The following is a 10,996-nucleotide window of genomic DNA, read 5'->3' as shown; positions in this document are numbered from 1 at the left end:
TATTATTATCTCCACTTTAAGGGTCAGGAATCAGAGACTTGTGGCTCCAGGAACTTGCCCAGGGAACATTAGTGAGTGCAAAGTTTAGGTTTGGTTGCAAACCTGGATTGATTGGACCTCAAAGCCTGGTCTCTGCCAGTAGTGTTCAACATCCAGCTCTCTGGTACAGGAGTGGAGGTCTGCTTTAAAGAGCTTGCCAGTTTCCAGTAGTATAAATATTCAACTACCAAACAATAAACCACCAAATGTTCAAGCCACCAACTTGACCTCATTGAACACAGAGTGAGGAAGAAATACACAAAACCAACTCTTGCTGCTATCCACTGCCTCCAGTACACCACAGTTTACCCTGCAGATTATGTTGTCATCAAATACATGTTGGCGCCTGGAGGAAACCTGTGTCACTCACCATTGAGTGGCAAGGAGTGAAGTCTTATTACTCCTCATATTCCCACACATTTCCTCTTGTATGTTGTTCTCTTGGAGCACTGCTCCCAGGTACTTCACCTGGCCAAGTCATAAAGACTTCCCACACAATTTTCTCATCTGATTTTCTCTATAGTGGGAGACTACTGTTGTTTTCCTTCTTTCACAAAATGAGGAAACAGAGGCAAGAGTTTAAGTACTTTGGTGAAACACACAGCTCACAAGTGAGTGAAGTATTGTTAGACTAAGGCTAGCCTTGAGTCTGTCAATTCCGTAGATGATGAACTTTTCAGGAAGAACTGGAAAATAAAGGCGGAAGAGAGGTAATATTAGCCAAGTAAGATTTTACATAGATGAAGTTTATCTATATCATGCCAAAAAAAAAAAAAGCTATGAGTCTGATAATAAATATCAAAATGATTAGCTGTGTTTTTAATTTTAAAAATCTGGATAATTTGGGAAAAGCAGTTATGGTACAGTGAAGAGAATGTGAAGAAATCAAAGAGTCTGGATTGAGTTCACTTCATCCAATGGATAGATACATGATCTCCAATGTGTCCCTTGACGTTTCCTAGCTTTGATGATCTCATCTCTAAAACGGTTGACTAGACATCAACTGAGACAATTTAAGTGAATGGAGTTAACCATCCAAATGTTTATATAATATTAAGTTTTGGTGTTGAACAGACATGGCTGAACAAAAGGAACTTCCTTTTGTTTACAACTTTTGAGATTTCAGGGAAAATGTTAAACATTGAGAATGAGGGGCACCTGGCTGGCTCAGTTGGTAGAGCATGCAACTCTTGATCCCAGGGTCATGAGTTAGAGCCCCACATGGGGCATGGAGTCTATTTAAAATAAAAAAAAAACAAATTGAGAATTAGATTAATAATTGCGTAATTTGGGTTTTGATGATGAAAAATGATACATTATTTTTTAATCTTCAAGAGTTTTAAAGAATGTGTCCAAAAAAGCTATTTTTTCATGGAACTAAAAAGTCATGAATTTATTGGATGAATATCTGGAATCAGTCTTCTCCAGGAGAACATAGTCCAGTTGCTTTATTCTGTTTCTTAGACCTTTTGGTTCTTGCTGATTTTAAGGTTAGGATAGAAAGCCACCTGAATCTAGATGGACTAAACCTGTTGTTCCAGGTCCCTTCTTAGGGCTGTCTCTCTAAGTTCAGTTGGCACGGAAATGGTAGGTTTATCTAGCCACAGGCTTATGAAAGTTTTCTCATACATCGATACATGCAAATCACAGGCAGTATTAAGACTTGATGCTTAAGGAATTAAATCCTCTACATTCTCTTTTGACCAGAAGGAATGTTGAGAAAGAAAAGTATAGCTCTGTTCCCCCATAGATGTGATAAAGTCTGAGCCTTGCAAAAGAGCTTAAGTAGTACAACTTGTGTAAGAAGAATTCTTTGGGTGCAGTTAGTATAAACAAAGGGTCCTTGGCACGAACAGAGAACTAAGCAGCTGCAAGAGATTTGCTTTAAAAACCAAAAGATTAAATACTCTTAGGAGAGAGAGAGAGAAACTCACTAAGGTCTCTGATATTTCCTTTTTCTTTCTTACTTCTGTGTAGTCTTCTAGATTTAAATAATGCCTGTCTGTGGTTAAAAAGACCAAAAGAATCTTCTGCTTAAGAATGACCATATTGTCAGCATTTTTCCCTTTATCTCTCTCAGTTTAAGCAAGCATAGGAGTCTAAGGTTAAGTCACAAGAAATAAATCATTTTCATTCCCTTGCCACCATATCTGTTCTCTATGAGATCATCAATGAAAGGATAGTGATAGTAATTTGACCCCCATGAGAATATTATGAGTTAGTGGGAGTGATTGATGCAGAAAGTAATTGCCTTGAAATGAAATAATTAAAAGTACATGCCAGAACCAGTTTGTTTATTATGGAAAATCCTGGTGAGGAATAATATAGTGTAATAAATTTCTTTGTAGTCTTGCTATTCCTTATGATACAGCAGCTACTCACATGCCAAGTTTCTTAAGACATAAACATGAAATTGATTAGACTTTGTTTTATATTTCCACATAATTCAACTGGTCACATCTTTCTAAAACAGTCCTTATTGCTGCAACATAATTCTCAGTTCAAAGCTGGGAAATGTGCAGTGCATAATTTCATCAGGAAGTTTATACAACTTTAAATTTTACTCAGGTATACTAGAAATACAATTGCTATTACATTGAAGCATATGGAATTGTGGAAATGTGATTTCTTTAACATAAAAAACACAGAAAATTTTTTAATTGGAAAATATAACACATTAGATGATTGAATAAAGCATACAATCGAATAGCATGATGTAGAAGGCTAGCCAAGATTATTGTTGGGTGATAAAAACAAGTTTTCAAACTGTATATATAAAATGCCACTGTTTTTGCACTTGTATAAAACTATACTATATACATACTAGAGCACATCCATAGACACTATACGGAGGAATATACAGCTAAGCTGTTGATAGCAGCTATAACTAGAAAGTAAAATTATTAAAGGAAACTTTGGTATTCAATCTATTATATTTCTGAAACATTTTAATTTTTTAATAACAAGGTGTATATTGTGTTTGAAATCAGATAAAGGCATTTTTTAAAATCTGTATATACAGATGGCAAATAAGCATATGAAAAGTTGTTCAACATCACTCATAATTAAAGAAATACAAATTAAAACCACAGTGAGGGAATCCTTGGGTGGCTCAGCGGTTTAGTGCCTGCCTTTGGCCCAGGGTGTGATCCTGGAGTCCCAGGATCGAATCCCACATTGGGCTCCCTGCATGGAGCCTGCGTCTCCCACTGCCTGTGTCTCTGCCTCTCTCTCTCCTCTGTGTCTTTCCTGAATAAATAAATAAAATCTTTAAAAAAAATAAAACCACAATGAGCTACCACTACATATTTATCATAATGGCCAAAATGAGAAATAATGGCAAAATCAAATGCTGGAGAGCACACAGAAGAAAACAGATCATTGATGCATTGCTGGTGGGAATGTAAAATGGTACAACCATTCTGGAAAACAGTTTGGCAATTTCTTATAAAGTTAAACATACACTCAGCATATGACTCCGTAGTTCCACTTCTAGGACAAGAGAAAGAAAAATTTAATTTCCACACAAACACCTGTACATGAATATATTTCTAGCTGTCTTAGTCATAGTTACCATCTGAAAACAGCTAAGTGTCTTTCAACTGGTGAATGGATAAATTGGTATTCCAATGAAATGAACTACTATTCAGCAGTAAAAAGAAACAGGTTATTAATACATATGCAACGACATAGATGAATCTCAAATGCATTATGCTGAGTGGAAGAAGTCCACCCAAAGAGCTGTATGTTTCCATTTATATGACATTCTGGAAAAGGCACAACTGCAAGTTGGTATCCAGGGATTAGGGGTGGGGTGAGAAAAGTGGAAGCACTGGGCAGTGTTTTAGGGTGATGGAACTGTTTTTGATTTTGAGTGCAGTTGTGGTTATACAACTCTAAACATTTTCAAAATTCCTATAACTATACGCCAAAAAGGTGAATTTTATCGTATGTGAATTTAAAAAATACTTTTTAAATGCTATTAAAAAGCTCTAATTAATATTTTTATAAATCCACAAGTTTTGATTCATCCCTTGAATTTTCTGGGTCGTATTAAGAGAAACTGCTTTTAAATTGACCAAGGCCGTTGCCAATTGTAAATTAACTGTGAGATTCTTGCTACTTAAGGAGAGATTGGGAGTTCAGAGCCATATCTTGCAAAGTCTCTGCATAAATGAGGACTGTATGACGTGCAGGTCAATACTCGTTATTCAGGAGTAGACTGCAGATTGTAGGTGCCTTCTTTTAAGGCTTTAACCCCCTTTGCACCAGAGGGTGGCATTACCCACCCGTCACTTAGATGCAAAAAATTGTTTGATCACCTTTGTCTCAAATATCTATGCTGCTTCTTCCTTGATTCAAACCATAGTAAAGAAGGCCCTAGAGGGCTCCAAAACCTAAAATGAAATGCTTAGTGGGCAGCATTAGAATAATCTTTAGGGCAGCCTGGGTGGCTCAGCGGTTGGTTTAGCACCACCTTCAGTCCAGGGCATGATCCTGGAGACCTGGGATCGAGCCCCGCATCGGGCTCACTGCGTGGAGCCTGCTTCTCCCTCTGCCTGTGTCTCTGCCTCTCTCTCTCTCTCTCTCTCTCTCCCTCTCTCTCTCTCTGTGTCTCTATGAATAAATAAATAAAATCTTTTTTAAAAAAGGAATAATCTTTAGCAGTTAGCATGGTACTCCGCAAAATAAAAACACTTTTCCAATTATATTTCCCTTTATGTTTGTGTGTCTTATGGAGGAGTAAATAAATGAATAAATTTTTAAGAGAGGAAAAAGAAGAAAATGGAGAAGACAACACAACAAAATCTGCTGCCTAAGGCTGAAAGCCTGAGCTTTTCTTGGCCACATCCATTTTACAGCTCAGCTTAGAAATGAAGTCTACTCATTTCACATGGCTTATTAATGAGTCAGGCTTGATAAATTTTGGTTTGTTAATAGAAGAGGCTGAAACAGATTGTTCCATATAAATAAGTTCTCAAAGTAGCACCCTAAGTAATGGTTATGATGCACCAGATGTTCTTAATGAAGTGACCACTTCACATAACAGCGTACGCTAGAGTCTAAACTGAAGGAAGTCCCCCCTCCCCACCAAATGCCTGTCTATCATTTTATTTCCCTTCTTCTAATAGAACATCTCCTCCTGTCCGCATCAGAAAATAACAGTGGGACACTAGCTTGCTGCCTCTTTGCTTCTGTCATTCTGTTTACTGTGGCTGCCAGCTGCTTCAAGTCAATGCTAATAGTAGGTCTTTTCAACCCAGAGCATCAAGCTAATGTTTCCATATCTCAGTCAAGCGAACAGAGTCTATTAAGTCCTTCCTATATACTTTGTCTTTGACAGGGTAACAGCCAGAAAGCTCAGGAAAGAGGGTACCACCACTGCTCGGCACCGATCTGAGAGAGGGTGCTTTTTCTCACCATCACTGTGTATCTCTGGCATGCCTGCGCTAGTGCAGCAAGGGCTGGCGCTCTGGCTTTGGGATTGCTAGCCTGGGAACTAGGCTTGATGTGTTCCTCCTGGTGCTATGACCTGTGAACAAGTGACTGTAACTTTCTGAGTCAGAATTTTGTCACACTAAAACAAGGAGATTAGATGACGGGATTTCCTGAGCCCCTTCCAGTTCCTTTTTTATTTTTTTTACTGGAGTTCAATTTGCCAACATATAGCATAACACCCAGTGCTCATCCCGTCAAGTGCCCCCTCAGTGCCTGTCACCCACTCACCCCCTCCCCCCACCCACCTCCCTTTCCACTACCCCTTGTTCGTTTCCCAGACTTAGGAGTCTCTCACGTTCCTTCACCCTCACTGATATTTCCCACTCATTTTTCTCTCCTTTCCCCTTTAATCCCTTTCACTATTTTTTATATTCCCCAAATAAGTGAAACCATATAATGTTTGTCCTTCTCCGATTGACTTACTTCACTCAGCATAATACCCTCCAGTTCCATCCACGTTGGGCTATGAGTCTATGCAAAAAGGGGAAAAGATGGGGTCCAATCAGTAGTGGAGTTCAAGGATACACAAGGCCTAGGATTCTTCCTGAATCATTAACTCACCTGCATATCAGTATACTACTCATTCAATACACAGACTACAGAGTGAAGAAGTGGTGGGTACAGGCAAGTGACACTATTAAAAGATGACAATTGGGCAAGATTGAGATGTTTCTAAAGTCCTAGGGCACATGGCATAGTGACATTAGATACTCAAGTTTTTGAGTCAGCCTGCCCTGGTTCAAATGTTAGTCTTATCAGGTAGCTGTGTATCCTTAGCCAAATTCCTTGCTTTGGGGCCTTTGCCCATCAGATGTGAAAAATGATAACAACATTATTCTCCTCAGAGAGTTGCTCTGAGGATTAAATAAAATAATGCATGCTTGCCTGGATCATGAAACATTTGAAGTCAATTACCAACACCACTTCTGCTGCTTCTTCCACCTACAGTTTGTAGTGAATGATATGCTCCAGAACCACACTGAGCAGCAGGCAGTGGTGGGGAAAGGAATAGCAGTGGTGAAGTGACTAAGGCACCAGACTTGGCCTCCAAAGTTGGATTTTACTTCAAGATAACACAGAGATCAAGAATGTGCCTGCAAACAAATTCCACAGTTTAATTTACGCTAGGCATGTACCGCCACTTCCTAGCCGGGTGACTTTGACCATGTAGCCAACCTCTCTGAGCCTCAGTGTCCCCATGACGGCACTAATGCTTATCTCTTAAGGATATCGGAATGAGCTACGTGAGATAATGCACATGAAATCATGCATTGTAAACCACAAACTCCTCCACAAACGCAAGGATTGCTATGTGCCAGTCAGAGTATGAATGAAAACTTAGGACAGAAATCTTTCTGAAATGATACTCTGTTTCTCCGACATACTGAAATAATTTGCAATTTTTTTTTAATGACTCAGGGTTACCTTTGTGAACATCTATTACAAACAAAACATACCTGTCTGTGGTGCTTCACAATTTTACCCTGTTCACAGACCCAACTTCCTTCTGTTCCATCTGAGAGGTGCAGAAGCTGTTTGTTCTCATCCTGACCCTGTGCTTCGTTCCCATCAGCATCTTCCTTCACAGCTGCCATGGTCTGGCTGCTGCTCCCACTTCTTTTCTCTCATACCACATAGCTTTTATTGGAAGCAGATGTAAGAATCCTATCAAACCCTTCTGCCCAGGGCGTGATCCTGGAGTCCTGGGATCAGGTCCCACATCAGGCTTCCTGTGTGGAGCCTGCTTCTCCCTCTGCCTCTGCCTCTGTCTCTGACTCTCTCTCTCTCTCTCTCTCTGGTCTCTCATGAATAAATAAATAAAATCTTTAAAAAAAAAAGAATCCTATCAAACATTCATCTTGAATGCTAGGGCAAGGGGAGCCTTTGAGTAAGGAAGAGGCACATTCAGGTGTTTTAGAAAGCTTACCTAGCAACCGTTGATATGACGGGATGAAGATGGGGACTGGGGTCAGAACAGAGTAGTGTTATTTAGTGACAAGGAAAGATGAGAAGAGCCTGTATTTGAATGATGGCAGGCAGGAGCAGGAGGGGGTAAAGCCTAAACAGAGTACCAGGCAAGCCAGCAAGTCTCTAGACCTTTTTTTTTTTTTTTTAAGATTTTATTTATTTATTCATGAGAGACACAGAGAGAGGCAGAGACACAGGCAGAGGGAGAGCAGGCTCCATGCAGGGAGCCAGATGTGGGACTTGATCCCGAGTCTCCAGGATCACACCCTGGGCCGAAGGCGGAGCTAAACCACTGAGCCACCCAGGGATCCTCTAGACCTTTTTTTTTTTTTTGTAGTTTTATGGTTTTATTTATTTTTTATTTTTTTTAATTTATTTTTTATTGGTGTTCAATTTACTAACATACAGAATAACCCCCAGTGCCCGTCACCCATTCACTCCCACCCCCTGCCCTCCTCCCCTTCTACCACCCCTAGTTCGTTTCCCAGAGTTAGCAGTCTTTATTCATTCGATAAATATTTATCAAACATTTACCCTGTGTCAGAGATTGTACCAGGGAATACATTGGTGGGTGAAATAGGCAGAATCTTGATGTCTGTGAAATTATGGTCTGTTCCATTAACTGGAGGTCAGTGAGAAGGGAAAGGGGAAAGTCAAACAGAGGGTGCCAATGTTTCTAGCTTGAGTGTCTGAGGAAATGCTGGTGCAACTGACAACAAGGAAAGGTGGGAGGACTGGGTCAGTATGAAAGGTGACACATTCAGCGTTCAGCATAGTGGACTTGAAGAATTGATATCTAATTAAAATGCTTTCCTAAAATGAAATAAGCTTGAGTTCTATGGCTGGAACCAGGTGATCTGTGTGGAGTGGTAGTTTCTCAGTGTCTAATTAGAGAGACATCCAGATTAGACTAGAGATGCTCATTCCTGGTCTCGGATTTGGGGAGACTTTTTTTTTAAACCTAAAATGAGAAAATTCATTAACATAGACAATATCTGTAAGTACAGTTTTAGAAAAAGATACTAAAATATATGTCAAGTTGACTTTTCCCATAAAGACCTTCTATAAAGTTGAAAGCATAAAAATAAGTCTTAACCCAGTCAAGGTATTTTTTGGAGGCAGCAAGACAAAATAATCCAAACACATTTATTTATAATGATATAAGTTAATATAGGGATGGAATATAGAACTTATGTCCCATAGGCCATGTTTCAAACATCAGATGAGTCTAGGAAACTACTGCCAAGGGCTGGATTTTGGTTAATTCTTGGCCAGAGAGATTCCCTGCCTGCTACCTAACACAGCAATATTCAATGTGCTCATCAAAGAAAGCTCTGTAGGCCACTGATACGTGCCAACAGAGTTGACATGCTGCTGGAAAAATTTAGAAGCCTTCCTCTTTTATTCCTTCTCAGGCCAGAGATCATTCCACTTCCTCATGGAGGTGTGCCACTGAGATGGTAAGATCATAGTTTCCTCAAAAATAATTAAAAAAAAAAAAGTATAGTGAATCTGCTCATACTTTTAACGGATTTGTTTAAACCTTACTGCTTTGAATCATAACTACAGAAGAGATCATTTTATCTTGAAAAAATATTAAGAGTAGGTTCACACAATCAGTGACTTATATATAAATAGGTTTTCCTTAGGTCAAGGTAGCCAGCCAGCTATTATTTATAAGGTGTCTGTAGAACAGTGGTTTTCAACCTTGGCTATATTTTGAATCACCCTGGGAACCTTAAAACATATTGATACCCGAGTCTGACCCCAGGGGCTCTGTTTTAATTGGTCTTTGAGAGATAAAAAATTTCCTAGGTAATTCTCATGTGCAGCTACTGTTGAGAATCATAATTGTAAAACACTGGATTTGGGAGTAAGACCATATCCCAGGGACACAAGCTGGCCAAAAAACAAGGTCCAAAGAGAAATCCTTATTTACTATGACTCAGTGCTTACTTAGCCCTTTTCACTTTGATGTACTTTACTTTGGTGGTAGAAATGCACCCTAGCCAATTCAAGGAGTATCTTTATCAGGTTACATGTGCACGGTAGAAACAAAAAAACAAAAGAGAGGGCAGCCATGGGATATAGCCCCTTTACATCATTTAGAACTTGAGACCTTGTTCTTACTCATGTTAACCTTGGTAGTAGTATTACATTATAAAGAAAAAGAAGTAGCATCTGATATGGCCGCTCTACTGCTTGGGGGAATCTATCAATATATTAATGGAATCAAGCCCTGAGAAGGTTTTGTAGCCTTCACATTTTTGTCTTTTCTTCATTTATTTATCGGTTTTGTTATTTCTGCTACTTATGCTTGGAAGATTGCTAGCTCATTTTGGTGCTCACGCTCATTCTGGATGACTTATGTACCAGATTCCTGTCACTGGATGCATGAAACACAATCATATTTACATCTGATGTGACTGTTGGGGCCATCAGATCATAGTTCAGCTACTGCTTGTTGTTATAGCCTGAGCAAGTCAGTGTAGGTCTGGATCTCATTGTCCTTGTCTTGTAGGGTTGTTGTAAGGATTGCAAATAATATATTACAGTGTCTATTGCATAATAAATGCTCAATAAATTATAGCTGTTATCTCCAAATCTAGATTACGGACTCCTTAAGGGTATTGGGTCATATTTTCTCTATGAAGTTTAGGTATTTATAGTTCCCTAAACATGCACGAGATGGTTTCCAATAAAGGTAATACAATTCCAGCTTTATAAATGATGGGGAATATTAGAACGAATTGCCTTTATCAGGCATACAGAATTGAAGATATACTGTCTACGACCATGTTACAGAAAAAAGTGACCATCAGGTCCACAGTCTTAAGAGGGTAAAAGCTTGGGTCCTAGAGTCAGACCACCTGAGTTTGAATTCTGGTTTCAATTCTTGCTGGCTGATTTTTTGCTCAAGTTGCTTAATCCCTCTTCACTTGTTTCTTCATCTGAAAACTGGATATGTTGAATGGATGAATTAAATAATGTATATACAGTCCTTACCTAGAATCTGGTACAATATAAAGGTTCAGCTAAGGCTTGCTATTATTATCTTTGGCTTTATTAGCATTGTTCTGACTCATGTACTAACTTCTAGAGGAAGGGACAATGGCCAGCAGGTCACATGCAAACAGAAATGAGGTGACTCAATTTGGTAAGAAGCACAGGATGTCTAGGAAAGAAGCACAGATGAAGCCAAGGACAACAGCCTTTGGAAACACAACCACAGCCACTACCCGATGGAGACAGCACACACTGAGGTCACTCTTGGGCAGTCGCTCAACTCATTAGAATTTGACCAGCCCTATTTATTCAACATTGTGTCCGATAGTGGTGGAAATATTTAAAGGAAGTGAAAAGTAGACCCTTAGAGGAACTTCTAGTCTGGGTGGGGAAAGAAGTCTTTGTGAAGAAGGTGGTTGCTGATGTTAAGTGCTAACTTGTGAGGTTCAGCCTGTGCTTGCAGTGGAGTTACAAGAAGAGAGAG

The sequence above is a fragment of the Canis lupus genome, chromosome 8 (assembly GCF_003254725.2).
Source record: "Canis lupus dingo isolate Sandy chromosome 8, ASM325472v2, whole genome shotgun sequence".
NCBI lineage: Eukaryota > Metazoa > Chordata > Mammalia > Carnivora > Canidae > Canis > Canis lupus.
This window is presented reverse-complemented; position numbering follows the sequence as displayed.